Source organism: Ambystoma mexicanum, chromosome 2q (genome assembly GCF_040938575.1).
Source record: "Ambystoma mexicanum isolate Mex_15411 chromosome 2q, UKY_AmexF1_1, whole genome shotgun sequence".
In the NCBI taxonomy this organism is placed as follows: Eukaryota; Metazoa; Chordata; class Amphibia; order Caudata; family Ambystomatidae; genus Ambystoma; species Ambystoma mexicanum.
Genome location: NC_090924.1, coordinates 1,259,433,351 through 1,259,449,496, shown reverse-complemented (window position 1 = coordinate 1,259,449,496; position 16,146 = coordinate 1,259,433,351). Strand labels below are relative to the sequence as shown.

General features: G+C 50.8%; 1 protein-coding gene across 1 annotated transcript in view; it reads left to right on the top strand.

Moving 5' to 3' along the window:
- The first annotated feature begins 945 nt into the window (after nucleotides 1–945).
- Nucleotides 946–16,146, top strand: part of CITED1 (Cbp/p300 interacting transactivator with Glu/Asp rich carboxy-terminal domain 1) — a 105,639-nt gene continuing 90,438 nt past the window's right edge. The window contains exon 1 of the mRNA XM_069648645.1: nucleotides 946–1,080. The gene's annotated coding sequence lies outside the window, so the exon portion shown is untranslated. The remainder of the gene's footprint in view (nucleotides 1,081–16,146) is intronic.

Genomic DNA, 16,146 nt, shown 5'->3' with positions numbered 1-16,146 from the left:
TCGGGGTGGGGAGGGGTGGGGGGCGTTAGGAGGGGGCCTTCTTTGCTGATCGGATTGAAAGCACTGGCGCGTGACATCCCCCACAGAGGTGTGAATGTATCCCACAGCGCTCAGCCTGAGTCGGCCGAGACAAGTGAAAGGGGACTTCGGGCCCATTCAGTGTTTGGCCTCCCTGCCGAGACTACATGCCAATTGTGGCTGTGCTTTTTTTGTTGGGAAGGGCGGGGGAGTGTATGGAAATGAGGTTCTACTGGTAAAAGAAAGACAAATTCGCATCAATGCTTAACCCTTTCCAGTCCACTCTTTCCCGCATTCTTTCCCAATGTTGAAAATATATTTCACACGTATTGGCATTTCGCAATTAATGAAGTCGGCTACATTTAAGTTTGTTTTGTGCATTATGTTTCATCGCCGAAATGTATTTATATAGCGCCGAGATGCTGATTAATTTCCATGCGTGCCATTTGCTTCTTGGCGCTTTCTCGCCTGCCTTTGAAGAGGGGAGTGCACAGCTTCCTGCGAAGTGTCTGAATAAACAATTTAATTAACCTTTGTTCCAATTGCGCAGCTCACGCCTCCTCTTTTTTTGGTGCAGGGGGTGGGTGGGGCGCGTCTCTTGTGTCAAGTGTAATTCCCCCTCCATTCTGCGGCCCTCTGAAATTCAAGTCCGCTGGCGCCAGTTTGATCCAGGCCTGGTTTTGCTTCTGACCCGGACATGTGCTTGTAATGATCTAAACTGGTTAAATAAAGGGGGGAACTGGAGGCAGGGGGTGGAAAGCATCCCGCCCCTTTCCGCGGCTGACTAGGCTGAGCGCTGCACACGGCTGGCGGTTTCTGAGCGCAGAAGGCTGCTGGACCTTATACGCGCGAGCCTTGAAGGGCGCGCACTTGTGGAGCTGGTTGCACTCGGGCTGCGCGGTTTACTGGAAGTGCTCCCAGGCAGCCGGAGCAGGGAATCGACGGCGATTACTTGAATGAGAAATGAAGACCGTGCTTCTGTTTATTTTTCCCAGGACACTGTTGATCAAGTTGCATAGTGACTAAAAACCGCAGGACTCCAGCTCCGGGCGCTGTTTGTAGGTAAGAAATAACTTAATAAGGGGCGTCACTGCCCTGATAGCCAAGAGCGCGCAGCCTATTGTTTCTCTTGCCCAGGGCACGCTTTTTCCTCATAGCATCAGTATTCATAGGAAGAAGGAATATATTACTTTTTGGAAGTTTGCTTAGCGCTGCAAATCGAATGGTGTCTAGGCGCGTTAAGGCTGATTGACCCCGGGTTGCGCAGCGCTTGTTACGGAATCCTCCGCGTTTTCGAAGCTGCATGCTTTAAGGAGATGCACGTGCAAGAGAGACGTTTTCGTGCAATCCACAGACGCACATCTAGGATTGCCGTTCATGTTTCTTGAGGTCATCACACTTCCACCAACAGCAGGACGTGCTGGAACCATATTTTTGGTTGCAGTGAGAGCACGGTTTTTATTTGTATTGCTCCGCTGTTGTTCACCACCGGCGCGCCTGTGCTGTGCGCGGTTACATATAACACGGGCTGCGGCGTTCTGTTTTTCAAAGGATTTATGTAAACGTATTGGCACGGAGCACGCTGCATGCACGGAGCACGCTGCGTATGCCCGGGTAATGCATGCGGCACATGGCATAGAGCCGAGGGACCGCGCGCTTCTTTCACGCGCAAGTGCTGCCTCTTAATTCACTCCATGTCTTGGTAGCTTCCTGGGCACAGCTAAGAAACATGCAGTCAGAGGGTAGGACGCAAACATGTTCCACTAGTTGTTACACATTATTAATGACAACCTCTTACGGCTGCAAGCTGTGCCCGTTAGGGACACGTTTGCCATGTCCCCATCGAGTGAGGCTTTTAACGCGGCAGGTTTTAGTCGCTGGCTTGTCTGTATCCCCCGCGTGCAAGGGATTCTTTTCAGACACGTGATTGTGTTTTTGATATCTGGTGTAAAGTGTTTTTTTTTTTTTTTTTTTTTTTTTTACAGGCTTGGGTGCAGCCTCGTGTGACCGTGTTCTCTTTGCATGCTAAGGGTGCAGTTCTATGTGAAGTGATCTTTTGTGGCCATTGGGTGTGTGTTTTGCTGCATGCAAAAGCTGCAGCTCCCGTGGGAAGTGCACCCTTGTGACCATGTGGCATGTGTGTTTTGTTGCATGCTAAGAGTGCAGCTCTACGTGAAGTGATCTTTTGTGGCCATGGTGTGTGTGTTGCATGCTAAGGTTGCAGCTCCTGTGGGAAGTGATCTTGTGAACACTTTTGTGTGTGTTGCATTCGAAGGATGCAGCTCCCGTGGAAAGTGCACCCTTGTGGCCAGTCTCGTGGCCCTGCGCCCACAGCGTTTGTGTTTATCGTTCCTCCGCTCTCGTGTCCGCCCACCGTTCTGAGTCTTTCTGGCACCGGCTTGGATGCAGCCCCGATGGCAGTGATGATCTGCAAGTTGGCCCCCTGGAGTGAGTGAGTGAGTGTTTTGGGTGCAGCTTGCATGTGCCCGTAACCCATTGTGGACACGTGGGGAGTCCCCAGCCCCCCTGGCGTGGGGGTGGCGAAGCTCCACGCCGAGACCAGGAGCTTCAGGCGGGACACGCCCGGGCGTCTCCCACCTCAGGGGCAGGCACCTAGTACTTAAAAGGGACTGGGTATTTCTGAGAATGTTTTAGCAAGTCATTCGGCGGTTACACAGTGACAGTCTGACTGCTGCACGCTCTCGGGACGGTTCTAAAGGGTCTGCACTGCAGCTTCAGAGCTCCCGGCTTCTCCGCCGCGGAGTGGTGTGCTTGTTGTGGCTAAAGTTAATATTTTGATTTAAAGGCACGTACCTCCCTCCACCCCTCCCCGTCTCGGATTGTTGTAGATTAATGCGTGTGTTTCTTTTAACCCCATGTATCTGTAGCCGTAGGTTGTTGGCGACCCTTATGGAAAGGGGTTGAAATCTGTGACCAGGGGTGTCCATCATAATCCCCAGATAAAGCCTTGCGTTGCGTTTTGTTTCTGCGTCTGTCTGGTTCAATCGCCTGCTCGTTTGATGGTCCCCTAACGTGTCCCTTTGCACCTCCCCCGCCCCGTGCACACATAGCGATTGCTACTATTGCGCAGTCGTTTTGTTAACGCGCAGAGTAAGATGACTGGATATCGGGAAGGAACGTGATTTGCCCAGGATCACACCCCGTGGAGGAACCAGGATTAGACCCGTGACTCCTAGTCAAACCTACAACTAAAGCGGTCTCCAAAAACATGACTAGCCAACCGCGTTTTTTTTTCTGATTAACAACTCATGAAAAGAATTTTCGCCAAAGGTGTGCTGCTTTTTTTTTTTTTATTCGGTTGTACAATCCCAAAACGAAATCTCTCTAGACGCAGGGCATTATTACGTAACCTCTGGAAATGTATTACATACGATTTAAAAAAATAAATGACTAAAAGCGAGTGCAAGCCATTAACCTTTCCATTTTTTTTGGGATATTAATTTGGGACTTTTCTTTGATCGAACGTTTTCAGATCAAGCCTAACTTGATGATTCCTTGCTGCCTCAATGAGTGTGTATCCCCTAGCTCGGTGGTGCTGGTGGCCCTAGCTCGGTGGTGCTGGTGGCCCTAGCTCGGTGGCATTGCTGGCCCTAGCTCGGTGGTATTGCTGGCCCTAGCTCGGTGGTATTGCTGGCCCTAGCTCGGTGGTATTTCTGGCCCTAGCTCGGTGGTATTGCTGGCCCTAGCTCGGTGGTGCTGGTGGCCCTAGCTCGGTGGTGCTGGTGGCCCTAGCTCGGTGGTAGTCAGTGGTGCTGGTGGCCCTAGCTCGGTGGTGCTGGTGGCCCTAGCTCGGTGGTGCTGGTGGCCCTAGCTCGGTGGCATTGCTGGCCCTAGCTCGGTGGCATTGCTGGCCCTAGCTCGGTGGTGCTGGTGGCCCTAGCTCGGTGGTGCTGGTGGCCCTAGCTCGGTGGTGCTGGTGGCCCTAGCTCGGTGGTGCTGGTGGCCCTAGCTCGGTGTTAGTCAGTGGTGCTGGTGGCCCTAGCTCGGTGGTGCTGGTGGCCCTAGCTCGGTGGTGCTGGTGGCCCTAGCTCGGTGGTGCTGGTGGCCCTAGCTCGGTGGTGCTGGTGGCCCTAGCTCGGTGGTATTGCTGGCCCTAGCTCGGTGGTATTGCTGGCCCTAGCTCGGTGGTGCTGGTGGCCCTAGCTCGGTGGTGCTGGTGGCCCTAGCTCAGTGGTATTGCTGGCCCTAGCTCGGTGGTGCTGGTGGCCCTAGCTCGGTGGTGCTGGTGGCCCTAGCTCGGTGGTGCTGGTGGCCCTAGCTCGGTAGTGCTGGTGGCCCTAGCTCGGTGGTAGTCAGTGGTGCTGGTGGCCCTAGCTCGGTGGTGCTGGTGGCCCTAGCTCGGTGTTAGTCAGTGGTGCTGGTGGCCCTAGCTCGGTGGTGCTGGTGGCCCTAGCTCGGTGGTGCTGGTGGCCCTAGCTCGGTGGTATGGCTGGCCCTAGCTCGGTGGTGCTGGTGGCCCTAGCTCGGTGGTGCTGGTGGCCCTAGCTCGGTGTTAGTCAGTGGTGCTGGTGGCCCTAGCTCGGTGGTGCTGGTGGCCCTAGCTCGGTGTTAGTCAGTGGTGCTGGTGGCCCTAGCTCGGTGGTGCTGGTGGCCCTAGCTCGGTGTTAGTCAGTGGTGCTGGTGGCCCTAGCTCGGTGGTGCTGGTGGCCCTAGCTCGGTGGTGCTGGTGGCCCTAGCTCGGTGGTATTGCTGGCCCTAGCTCCTAGCTCGGTGGTGCTGGTGGCCCTAGCTTGGTGGTAGTGATCAGTGGTGCTGGTGGCCCTAGCTCGGTGGTGCCGGTGGCCCTAGCTCGGTGGTAGTGATCAATGGTGCTGGTGGCCCTAGCTCGGTGGCATTGCTGGCCCTAGCTCAGTGGTATTGCTGGCCCTAGCTTGGTGGTGCTGGTGGCCCTAGCTCGGTGGTAGTGATCAGTGGTGCTGGTGGCCCTAGCTCGGTGGTGCTGGTGGCCCTAGCTCGGTGGTAGTGATCAGTGGTGCTGGTGGCCCTAGCTCGGTGGTATTGCTGGCCCTAGCTTGGTGGTATTGCTGGCCCTAGCTTGGTGGTGCTGGTGGCCCTAGCTCGGTGGTAGTGATCAGTGGTGCTGGTGGCCCTAGCTCGGTGGTGCTGGTGGCCCTAGCTCGGTGGTATTGCTGGCCCTAGCTCGGTGGTGCTGGTGGCCCTAACTCGGTGGTAGTGATCAGTGGTGCTGGTGGCCCTAGCTCGGTGGTGCTGGTGGCCCTAGCTCGGTGGTATTGCTGGCCCTAGCTCGGTGGTGCTGGTGGCCCTAGCTCAGTGGTAGTGCTCGGTGGCGCTGGTGGCCCTAGCTCGGTGGCGCTGGTGGCCCTAGCTCGGTGGCGCTGGTGGCCCTAGCTCGGTGGTGGTGCTGGTGGCCCTAGCTCGGTGGTGGTGCTGGTGGCCCTAGCTCGGTGGTGGCGCTGGTGGCCCTAGCTCGGTGGTGGCGCTGGTGGCCCTAGCTCGGTGGTGGTGCTGGTGGCCCTAGTTCGGTGGTGGTGCTGGTGGCCCTAGCTCAGTGGTAGTGCTCGGAGGTGCTGGTGGCCCTAGCTCGGTGGTGGTGCTGGTGGCCCTAGCTCAGTGGTAGTGCTCGGTGGCGCTGGTGGCCCTAGCTCGGTGGCGCTGGTGGCCCTAGCTCGGTGGCGCTGGTGGCCCTAGCTCGGTGGCGCTGGTGGCCCTAGCTCGGTGGTGGTGCTGGTGGCCCTAGCTCGGTGGTGGTGCTGGTGGCCCTAGTTCGGTGGTGGTGCTGGTGGCCCTAGTTCGGTGGTGGTGCTGGTGGCCCTAGCTCGGTGGCGCTGGTGGCCCTAGCTCGGTGGCGCTGGTGGCCCTAGCTCGGTGGCGCTGGTGGCCCTAGCTCGGTGGCGGTGCTGGTGGCCCTAGTTCGGTGGTGGTGCTGGTGGCCCTAGCTCAGTGGTAGTGCTCGGAGGTGCTGGTGGCCCTAGCTCGGTGGTGGTGCTGGTGGCCCTAGCTCGGCGGGGTTGGTGGCGCCATGCGAAGGATGGGGAACGTTTGCTGGGCTTCAAGCTGCGAACTTCATGCATGCGCAGAATAGAATAGTACCTTTACCAGCAATTACTGGGCTACTTGATCAACATCTCCTGCACCTCTTCAGAAATACCGCGCAGTATATGAAAGCATGTCCTAGTGTGTCGGGAAACAGTGCACCAATTGGCAACGCTTCTCTTTTTGAATGTACACCAGGGCAGGGCTCGAGATTAAGATTGGATAAGCAGGAGCTAAAAGCAGCTCCTGGGTATCCGGCAGTGACCAGGAGCTACCACTGGGGAATGAGGTGCTTGTGCATCATTTTGCCACTTTCTATTGCCCCTTTCTATGACCCCTATGCTTTAAGTGGTGTACAGGTGAGTCCTAATGTCTATTTTTAGATTAATGCACACAGGTTTGTGTGTGTGTCTGGCATCCATTGGCCCGGGGAGCCAAAAGTAGCCCCTGGTAGCCAGTGCCGTCCAGCTAACCAGGCTCCTGTAGGCTGCAAGCCATAGCTCCCCTCAATGTCGAACCCCGCAGCTACGTGGCCCCCATGTTCTTTCCCGTACTTTATCTGCCACCCCCCCCCTAACCTTCTTCCTCTATCAATAAACTAAGGTCTTGCCACCCAGGCTGGGTCACAATACGCCAACCCTTGGATAAGGTTCAGGCGCCATAAGACCACTCTGACAGTGGAGGGCGCAGTATATCCATTAGCAGAAATGAAAAGATCCCGGTTAGCTGATGTTCACAGCGCCCTGATGCCATTTGCATGATACCCAAACAGCTCCCAGGCGCTACGCTTGACTCCCAGGGCAACTCGTGCCATGCAACCATACATACTCCAACTTATGGAGTATTATTTAGAACACTACTGTAGGAAAAACTCAGTGGAATTGCTCATACAAATGGGGAGTGAACTAAAAGAAGAATTAGAACTATGTTCCCTATAGACCTGCCCCTGCTCCCTTCAAACCCCATCACCACGCCCCTCCCACGCACAATACAAACCCCAAACATATGCAGCGGCTGTTTAATGGAACATTCAGTGCAGTGCACTGAAGTGCACGTTTTCCTACACTTTTATTTTAAATAGAAACCATTCCGGAACGGTTTTAGGAACCATAAAAACAAATGGAGGAGCACCGCTTCTGCCCACTTCGACCACTGCATATGGGACAACGACATATAATTTTGCATCTGACGTGGAAGTTGGATATGCAGCACACCGTGTAGTAGGCATTGCTCACCAGAGGAAGCTCCTACCTACTAGGGGTTCTTCCTGATACCTAAGAACTCCTCTTAGCTCTAGCCCATCACATATTTATTTTGATTCCCTGACCATATTTTCATTAATGGATGTAGACAAAAAAGGATCTGTAGTCCTGAGACATGTTGTGCTAAAGGTGAAAAACTCAAAGGTCACTCAAATATTCCTAATCAGTGCCTGTAACACTGTTCCCAACAGACAAAAATTGCTTTTTAACTATGTGCTCCTCTGGTTCAAAATATCGGAATTGTGTGTCCCAGCAGTCTGGTGAATATCTGCATATAAACCATGTTAGTTTTGACAGGGTGGTTACCGAAATTACCCAATTATACAGTCACAGTCATTTGATGTCTTATCAGCTTGGGAAACAGTAATCATTCATGACCAGGCCTGGTGTGTATTAAAACTGTGGGCTGGGCGTACCCATAACAACCATTTTAGGTCCAGCTCAGTAATCCCCCTTTGATCCCCTTGCAGGTTTGTGCACTTACTCCTGGGATCACGGACACTCCCTGGGAGATCTCCTGGGAAACATTTGTTCAAAGCCATCTTGTCTTTACAATGACAACTTTACACCTGGATGCTGATAACTGGAGACCCTTTGAAGTAGTCAGATAGAGGAATTGGGCATGGTTTGTACATCCCAGAGAAGCGCTTCAGTGCACAATGGTGTCTCCCGTCTTTTGCTGGTGCTCCCAAACTCTGTCCCCACTTCATGCCGACAAGGCACTTTGCAGCATGGTGTCAGCACGCAAAGGACACTTATTGCTGCAGCCAGGATTGGACCATTAACACGCTTGCTGTGGACCAATCAACTGTAGCATTTTGTCGGTATAAGGTCGGCAATGGTTACCCTAGGTGTTCCTAATCTTTGAAACACTTCAAGAAGGATTCACCTGGAAAGCTAGTACACTGTGCTCCAAAGGCCTCTGACACTGGAGTGAAGACCGTGAACTCCAGGACGTGTCAACACTCTTCGCCCTAACCATCTAAAGGGGCTATTTGGCACGACCAGCTGGTTGGACAAGGCCCACCGCAACTGAGACACTTGTACCTGCTCACTGGAGGTGACCGGACCCGGTAAGTGACCTATACAAAACTTCCTTCACCACCTCCGTGCCCCCTCCCTCTGACACCCGGAACTGGACTGGACAGAAAGCCGCACTAAGCCTGTTTACCACCTCTTTAGGGTCTGCTTGATTACTCAATAAACTTAAGCTGCTACAGGACCGCAGAGCTGACTTTTTCAAATGTGCTTACCTCCAAGCACGCTTGATGCCGAATAACACGGGCTCGACTCCGTGGGAGCATCCGACTAGCTGTGTCTCAACCACTGACTTGACCCAGCAGAAGCATCACCTTGACCCTACTCTGCCATCGACTCTACCCGTCTCCAATGCCAACTAGATCCACTGGGAGCAGCGATGGTGGACAGCACAACTCTTGAAATACAATGCACTTAAGGTATTTGAAGCAGCCCTGTCCCCCTGTGTTGCCTTAAAGGGCTGTAGTGACTTTTAAATCTCCCACCCCTTCCTTACCTTTCGGGAAACATGCTGAAATCCTTGCCTGAACACACCTTTCTACAAAACCAGCAGGAATATTTTGTTTTTTAATTAGCTGTGCTGTGTCAGTAAAGCTACAATTTTTAATTATTTTTTTATTGAACCTTGCTTGGACATTCTTTTATTTTGGTACCACTGTTTGCTATTTCTTCTGTACCAGCTCTCACCCCTCCTGAGCGTGTAGCCCCCCCTTGGCCCACGGTACTATAAGAGGTGAGGTCCTTGGGTGGTGCCTGTTTCCCCTTCATGATTGGGATCACTGCTGGTTTAGTAGTACTGTGGGGCTGAGTAAGCAATTAGCCACTGTTTCTCCCTGTACTGCCAAACATGAGTGCCCAGGTGTAAAACATTGCTGGCCCAGCAGGGACCAGCGAGAGGCTTATTTTGTTGTTTCCGTGGGTGATGCATATTTTTCTGCGTGCGTACATGGCTGAATGCACAGACACAAGCTGCCCACAGTCTGCATTCAGCCTTCTTAGTGTTAGAAAACTTGTCCAACGCTGCACTGTGCAATTATATATGAATAAGATGCGGACGACGTTCGTGAAAGATGTTTGCCTGGAACTAATAATGACGTATGAATTCGAACGACTTTTAAAATTGTCGAGGTTTTGTGGATGTTCGTAAGGGTTCAGGCATAGACTTGACTGCTTCTTCTGACGTTCTCCCTGGGGTGGAGGCCTTGCACCTGACTGATATCTGCATCTGCTTCTCTGCTGACTTTTTGTACTGCAACTCCCATGATCCCTCAGCTTTGCCGATGATGGGCCGCTGATTGAGCTCTAGTTCAAAACATCTGGAGATGGAAGCCACAGGGTCTTAGTCTTCCACTTTATGCATATCTCCCTTGGACAGTCCCTGGGGCTTCATACTCTGTTTTGAAGCCTCACACCTGGGGCTTGGCCTTTTCCTGTTTTGCTCACAAGATCTGCTTCCTGCGAATTCATGAACCTGCTCTGGAAGGCAGAGATTCCAAGCTCCCCGTTGGCTCCAGGCCTGCCTAGAAATACCCCCGAATCGTGCAAATGGTCCCCGACCAACCACGCAATGAGGCTTGTGTTCGGCTGGGTTTAAGCTTTTAGGCACGACTTCTTACTCGTCACGAGTTGGGTGGTAGCCCTTAAATGCAGTGGTAGCGGTATTACCGCTGCATTTTAGGGCTGGGCCTACCACGAGTTGGCCGCTAAATGGGCTGTTTTACCTCCATCTTTTTTCTGGAGGTGAAAATCCCATGGCCGGGGTGGAAACCAGATTGGCGCATTCCTAAAATGTGGTTTGTTTCAAGAAAATGTTGTACTTGCGAGTAGGCTGCGCGGTCAAGGATTTATAGCAAGAAGTTGTCAATTGTGATCAGTCTGTAGTTGATGGGAATAGCAGGGTCTAAGGTCGCTTTATTTTGGAGGGGTGGACCCAGGCATCTTTGAGGCTGGCTGGCACTGAGCTTGAGGAAGAGGAGGCATTTATGAACGCAGTGATGATATGGGTTCGAATTTCAGCAGTCCTTCATGAGGGTGGCTGGGCAGATGTCCCCTTTGCATTTAGAGGGTATAAGGGTGTTGACAATTCTTACGATTTCAGTTTCTGATAAGTCTTTGACGCATAACTGTGGGCATGAGGGGTTGCGGTATGCTTGTGGCAGAGGCAGGAGTGGGGTTTAAGTTGTTCAGCTGGGTGACTGAGAGGTTTCCTGTTCAGCGTGTCGATATTCGTGCACCAGGTTTGATCTTGGGGAGGGTGAAGGAGGGGGTTTCCAGTTCCCTAAAGATTGAGAAAACCCATCTGGTGTCAGATTTGGCGTTACAGATTCTGGAGTCGAATGAGTTGGCTTTGGTAGATAAAATGGCTGATTGTATTGTTTGGCAAAGTCCTCTTTCAAGGGGACGGTGGGATTTTTCTGCCATAGTACTTGTGCCTGACGTTTAAGGTTGCACAATTCTGTGAGGTCATGGGTGAACAAGCGTTTGAGTGCGTAACGGGTTTTCGCTTTGCGAGGGAATAAGGGGGGTGGTGGAGACATGGAATTTTCTGCCTTGGATAGGGTTAAGGTGTAGATATCCACTAGTGCCTTAGGGTCGGTAGAGAATGGGGCTTTCATTGAGGCAGGGGTTATCCAGCCAAGGCAAGATGTTTTCTTTGGTGAGCTTCCGAGAGCTGCGTGTCACAGCTGGGGGAAGTGGTGTGAAGGTATGTTTGGGTTTAGATGGTTTCGGAATGGCAAAGTGAACTATATGGTGGTTAGACCCCGGGCAAGGGGTGTTGGAGCTAATAGTGATTTGGCAATTGTGGCCGGCAATCCAGTCTAATGTGTGGCCCTTGGCATGGGTGGGGTTTGTGATGCGGTGTGTGAAACAGTGTTTCTAGTGCTTTGGCAAGCGAGGTAGCCAGGTTGAGGTCTCCCAGCAAAATCTTGTGGAAGTTTTGATATTGTCCTCGAGGATGTGGAGGAGGTTTTCCTCGAAGTTATGAGTGGTACCAGGGGGGCGATAGATGAGGTTGATGGTGCAAGCAGGTGAGGGGTTTATTTTAGGGATGGTATATGTCTACATTGTCCCTGAAGGAACTTTGGAGCTGTCTGATAGGGAAGGACTCTGGTTATCAGCGTGAAGCCACCACCTCTGGATGTGAGCCTGTCCTTGTGGTAGATGGTGTAATAGCCCCGGGCCCGATGCTTCGTGGAGCCATGTTTCTGATATGGCTAGAGCATCCAGGTTAAGGTAGGGGATGAGATCATTGATTTCTAGAGCGGGGCACTGAATGAGCGTGCGTTGATGACGCATATCATGAGAGGTTGTTGGTGGGGGTGGTGTGTGGGTCAGTAAGTGTGATCTGTTTTGGTGGGGGTGGCAACGATGTAGTGATTGCTAGTTGGTGTCTGGATGAAGGGTGGTTGGGCTTGTTGTGTGTGCTGGTGTGAGCATTACTGTAGGCTAGTGTTGTGGAGAGCGTACAGCCAGGTGGGGGGCATGAGGAGGGTTGGTATTATTGTCGGCTTGGGGTGCATCGGGGGCAGATGGGACAGTATGGCAGATGATAGTCCAGGGCCATGGTGCCTCCAGACGCAAGGATTGCGGGCATATTGACAGTAGTGATACATGAGGCTAAAGGACTATAGTAGGAGCAGTTAGGAAATGTAATAGCAATGCTGCAGAAGGCATTATACTTTAACATTGCAGACGTACATTTCGGCAGTTTGAGGTGGTGCAGAAGGCATTATGCATTAACATTGCAGGCATTGTACATTTCGGCAGTTTGAGGTGCTGCAGAAGGCATTATCCATTAACATTGCAGACATTGTACATTTCGGCAGTTTGAGGTGGTGTAGAAGGCATTATGCATTAACATTGAAGGCATCATGCATTAACATCGCAGGCATTGTACATTTCAGCAGTTTGAGGTGGTGCAGAAGGCATTATGCATTAACATTGCAGGCATTGTACATTTCGGCAGTTTGAGGTGGTGGAGAAGGCAGGCATTGGTAGTGCAGAAGGCATTATGCATTAATATTGCAGGCATTGTACATTTCGGCCGTTTGAGGTGGTGCAGAAGGCATTATATGTTAACATTGCAGGCATTGTACATTTCGGCAGTTTGAGGTGGTGCAGAAGGCATTATGCATTAAAATCGCAGGCATTGTACATTTCAGCAGTTTGAGGTGGTGGAGAAGGCAGGCATTGGTGGTGCAGAAGGCATTATGCATTAATATTGCAGGCATTGTACATTTCGGCCGTTTGAGGTGGTGCAGATGGCATTATGCATTAACATTGTAGACATTGTACATTTCGGCAGTTTGAGTTGGTGGAGAAGGCAGGCATTGGTGGTGTAGAAGGCATTATGCATTAATATTGCAGGGCATTGTACATTTCGGCAGTTTGAGGTGGTGCAGAAGGCATTATGCATTAACATTGCAGACATTGTACATTTCGGCAGTTTGAGGTGGTGGAGAAGGCAGGCATTGGTGGTGTAGAAGGCATTATGCATTAATATTGCAGGGCATTGTACATTTCGGCAGTTTGAGGTGGTGCAGATGGCATTGTGCATTAACATTGGGAACATTGCACATTTCGGCCATTTGAGGTGGTGCAGAAGGCATTATGCATTAACATTGCAGACATTGTACATTTCGGCAGTTTGAGGTGGTGCAGAAGACATTATGCATTAACATTTCAGACATTGTACATTTCGGCAGTTTGAACTGGTCCAGATGGCATTATGCATTAACATTGCGGACATTGCACATTTCGGCCGTTTGAGGTGGTGCAGAAGGCATTATGCATTAACATTGCAGACATTGCACATTTCGGCCGTTTGAGGTGGTGCAGAAGGCATTATGCATTAACATTTCAGACATTGTACATTTCGGCAGTTTGAGCTGGTGCAGCTGGCATTATGCATTAACATTGCACATTTCGGCCGTTTGAGCTGGTGCAGATGGCATTAACATTGCAGATATTGTACATTTCGGCAGTTTGAGCTGGTGCAGATGGCATTATGCATTAACATTGCAGACATTGCACATTTCGGCCGTTTGAGCTGGTGCAGATGGCATTAACATTGCAGACATTGTACATTTCGGCAGTTTGAGCTGGTGCAGATGGCATTATGAATTAACATTACAGACATTGTACATTTCAGCAGTTTGAGGTGGTGGAGAAGGCAGGCATTGGTGGTGTAGAAGGCATTATGCATTAATATTGCAGAGCATTGTACATTTCGGCAGTTTGAGCTGGTGTAGAAGGCATTATGCATTAATAATGCAAGGCATTGTACATTTCGGCAGTTTGAGGTGGTGCAGAAGGCATTATGCATTAACATTGCAGGCATTGTACATTTGCAGAAAGGGGGGGGGGTTCAGAGCCAGGTGGCTGCTGGGGTGGGCTAACCTAGGTGCCCTTGCCTTGTTTGTGCTGGAGGAAGCACCCTGTGGTCATAGTGTCTATAGTGCCAGGAGGCCCTGCTAGGGTGAAGGCAGACTATAAAATATACCTTGTATGTTGCTTGCAGTTCTGTCTACGTTCTACTAAAGTGAGGAGATGAGCCATATTATACACGAGTTCTTGGAAATATGCTTTGTACCGCTTAGCAATATTTGGTATGTGGTGTCCTGTGTTGTCCCTTGTGCTGGATGGTGGGTGGAGTTTGGGGGCACCCTTTGCCTCAACGGCTTTCAGATCCTCATTTTTTTAGAAGATCTCAAATTCAATAGTGAAATATTTGGTTGGAAACTGTGTATGTTTCCCCCTCACCGATTCCTCCGCCCTCCCCTCCCCGCGGACATATTTTAGTAAACGACTTCCATGACAAATAGTCAGTGTTTGGGTCGGATTGCTCCGCCCTTCTTTGAAGTTTGAAAACAAACTAAAGTCGCAGCCGGGGAAGCCTGTCCAATAGCCGTTTTAGGAATAGTCGCGAATTGGTCTTGAAACACTGTAGTTTAGGTCTATTTTTGACTTTCTGTGTCACATTCATTTAGAAGCTCCCTGTACTCCACTGCGGGCATCAATTTGTACTCGCTGCTAGCTCTTTGCGAGTCTTAATTGCCTCTTGGTGAGTAGAAAACGGTGTGCTGTGTGCATGTGGCGAACTGGCCATTAAGTTTATGGCCTGAAGATGGCCAGAAGGAGAACTTTCTCCCCACCCGGCTGAACATCTTTTTAATTTGTGCCATTATTGGTGGTATCCAGTGATAATGTCACCAAGGAAAGGGCCACCTGGGGGCGATGTTTACTTAAAGACTCAAGCACTTTCTCCAAATGTTATATGATTGGAGTTTAGAATAGCACAAGTCCTGGAATATGTGCCAAGGCTTTTTACAAGGAACTAAAAAAAATGACCTTGTTGCAGCATTTTGACATAGAATCTTACTGGCCTGTCTAGAATGGGCCACTGCTACGTCTTATACACTGGCCTATTGGGGAAGAGTAACCACTCCCTGAACTAAGCTGCCATATTGGTGCATGGCCACCAATTTGTGAGGTCAAATTAGTACTCTGACACTACACCTTTTTTTTTCTCGAGGCGAGGGTGCAGTTCAAATCCTTATACATTCTCCATCATGCATACGCCCTGCACCGTAGACCCTTCTACCGGGTACATAGCGATCAGACCATTGCTATCCTCTAGGGCCCAAGTACGATTCAGCGGGAGACCCACTTCTGCCCATGGACCTCTGTGACGGGACTTAGACTTAGACCTGGGGCTTAGAGAAAGCCACTTCTCCTCTTCCCAGGCCTTACCAGAGGAGCACAAATAGTGCGTGCTTCTATCCACCCTAGTTTGCCACTGGCAAGCAGTGTGCTTCGAGTATGAAGTTGTGTGTAAATGTGAGAGTAGCTCAGGGGCAATACAACGTGGAGCAACACAGGTTAGAATCCCAGTCCCGCGCATAGAGGCTGATCTCTGGTATTAAGTGTGGGATAAAATAATTCATTTGAATGCCATAAATGGGGGTTGATATTCCATGAGCAGGAGCAACTAGCTCCTGGGTGGAGGAGGAGCTACCAGAGATGCCCCTTCAATGATGTGTCCATTTTGTATGAACCATTGTGTTTAAATGTATATTAGATGTGCTCTAATTCTTCTTGATTGACATTCTCAAATACTCCAACGCACATTTACATTTTTGGAAGGCACCAGTTGGTCCTAGGAGCCAAAAGTAGCTTCTGGTAACTGTTGGTTACAAGCTGACCAGGTTCTACTATGCTATAAGCAGGAGCTAAATAGCTCCCAGCTCCCCTCAATTTCGAGCCTTGCATAAAGTTTCTTTTTATTTGATCTGTGTAATGCCTTCCTCAGCCCTAACCGCTAGGGGTTCTTTCAAAGTAAATGAAACATGTTTTTGTTACAGACCGCCCCCGCAACCTCCTTTACATTTGGCAAAAGGAAAACTTCCCGTTCGTTGGCCAGTAAGAAAATGCCAGATTTACATCAAAATGTACTTGTCACTTAATACACACATTTTAGTTTTGGGTTGTAGTTTGTCATTTTACATAGTGTAAATATAGCTGTGAAGCAGCACAGCACTGTACTAGTTGTGTGGGTGGGCACCTTTTATAAATGTTGGACGGAGGGCGTTTTCCTCCCCAATGCTAAGGGGTGCTGTAGGGGCTGTAGTCCAAAGCGGAGGAGAGATAGGTGTTGCCTATACGATCTGATTAAACCATACACGTGTTCAGCTCAGTAGTTTGGGTCTGTGTAAGTTTGTTTCTATTCCTGCCCAGAGCACTTGCAGTACCTGTGCCAGAGCCCCCCCTTGTGTGCTCCATACTGTGGGGCTGCTTTTGTCTGGGCTGTCCT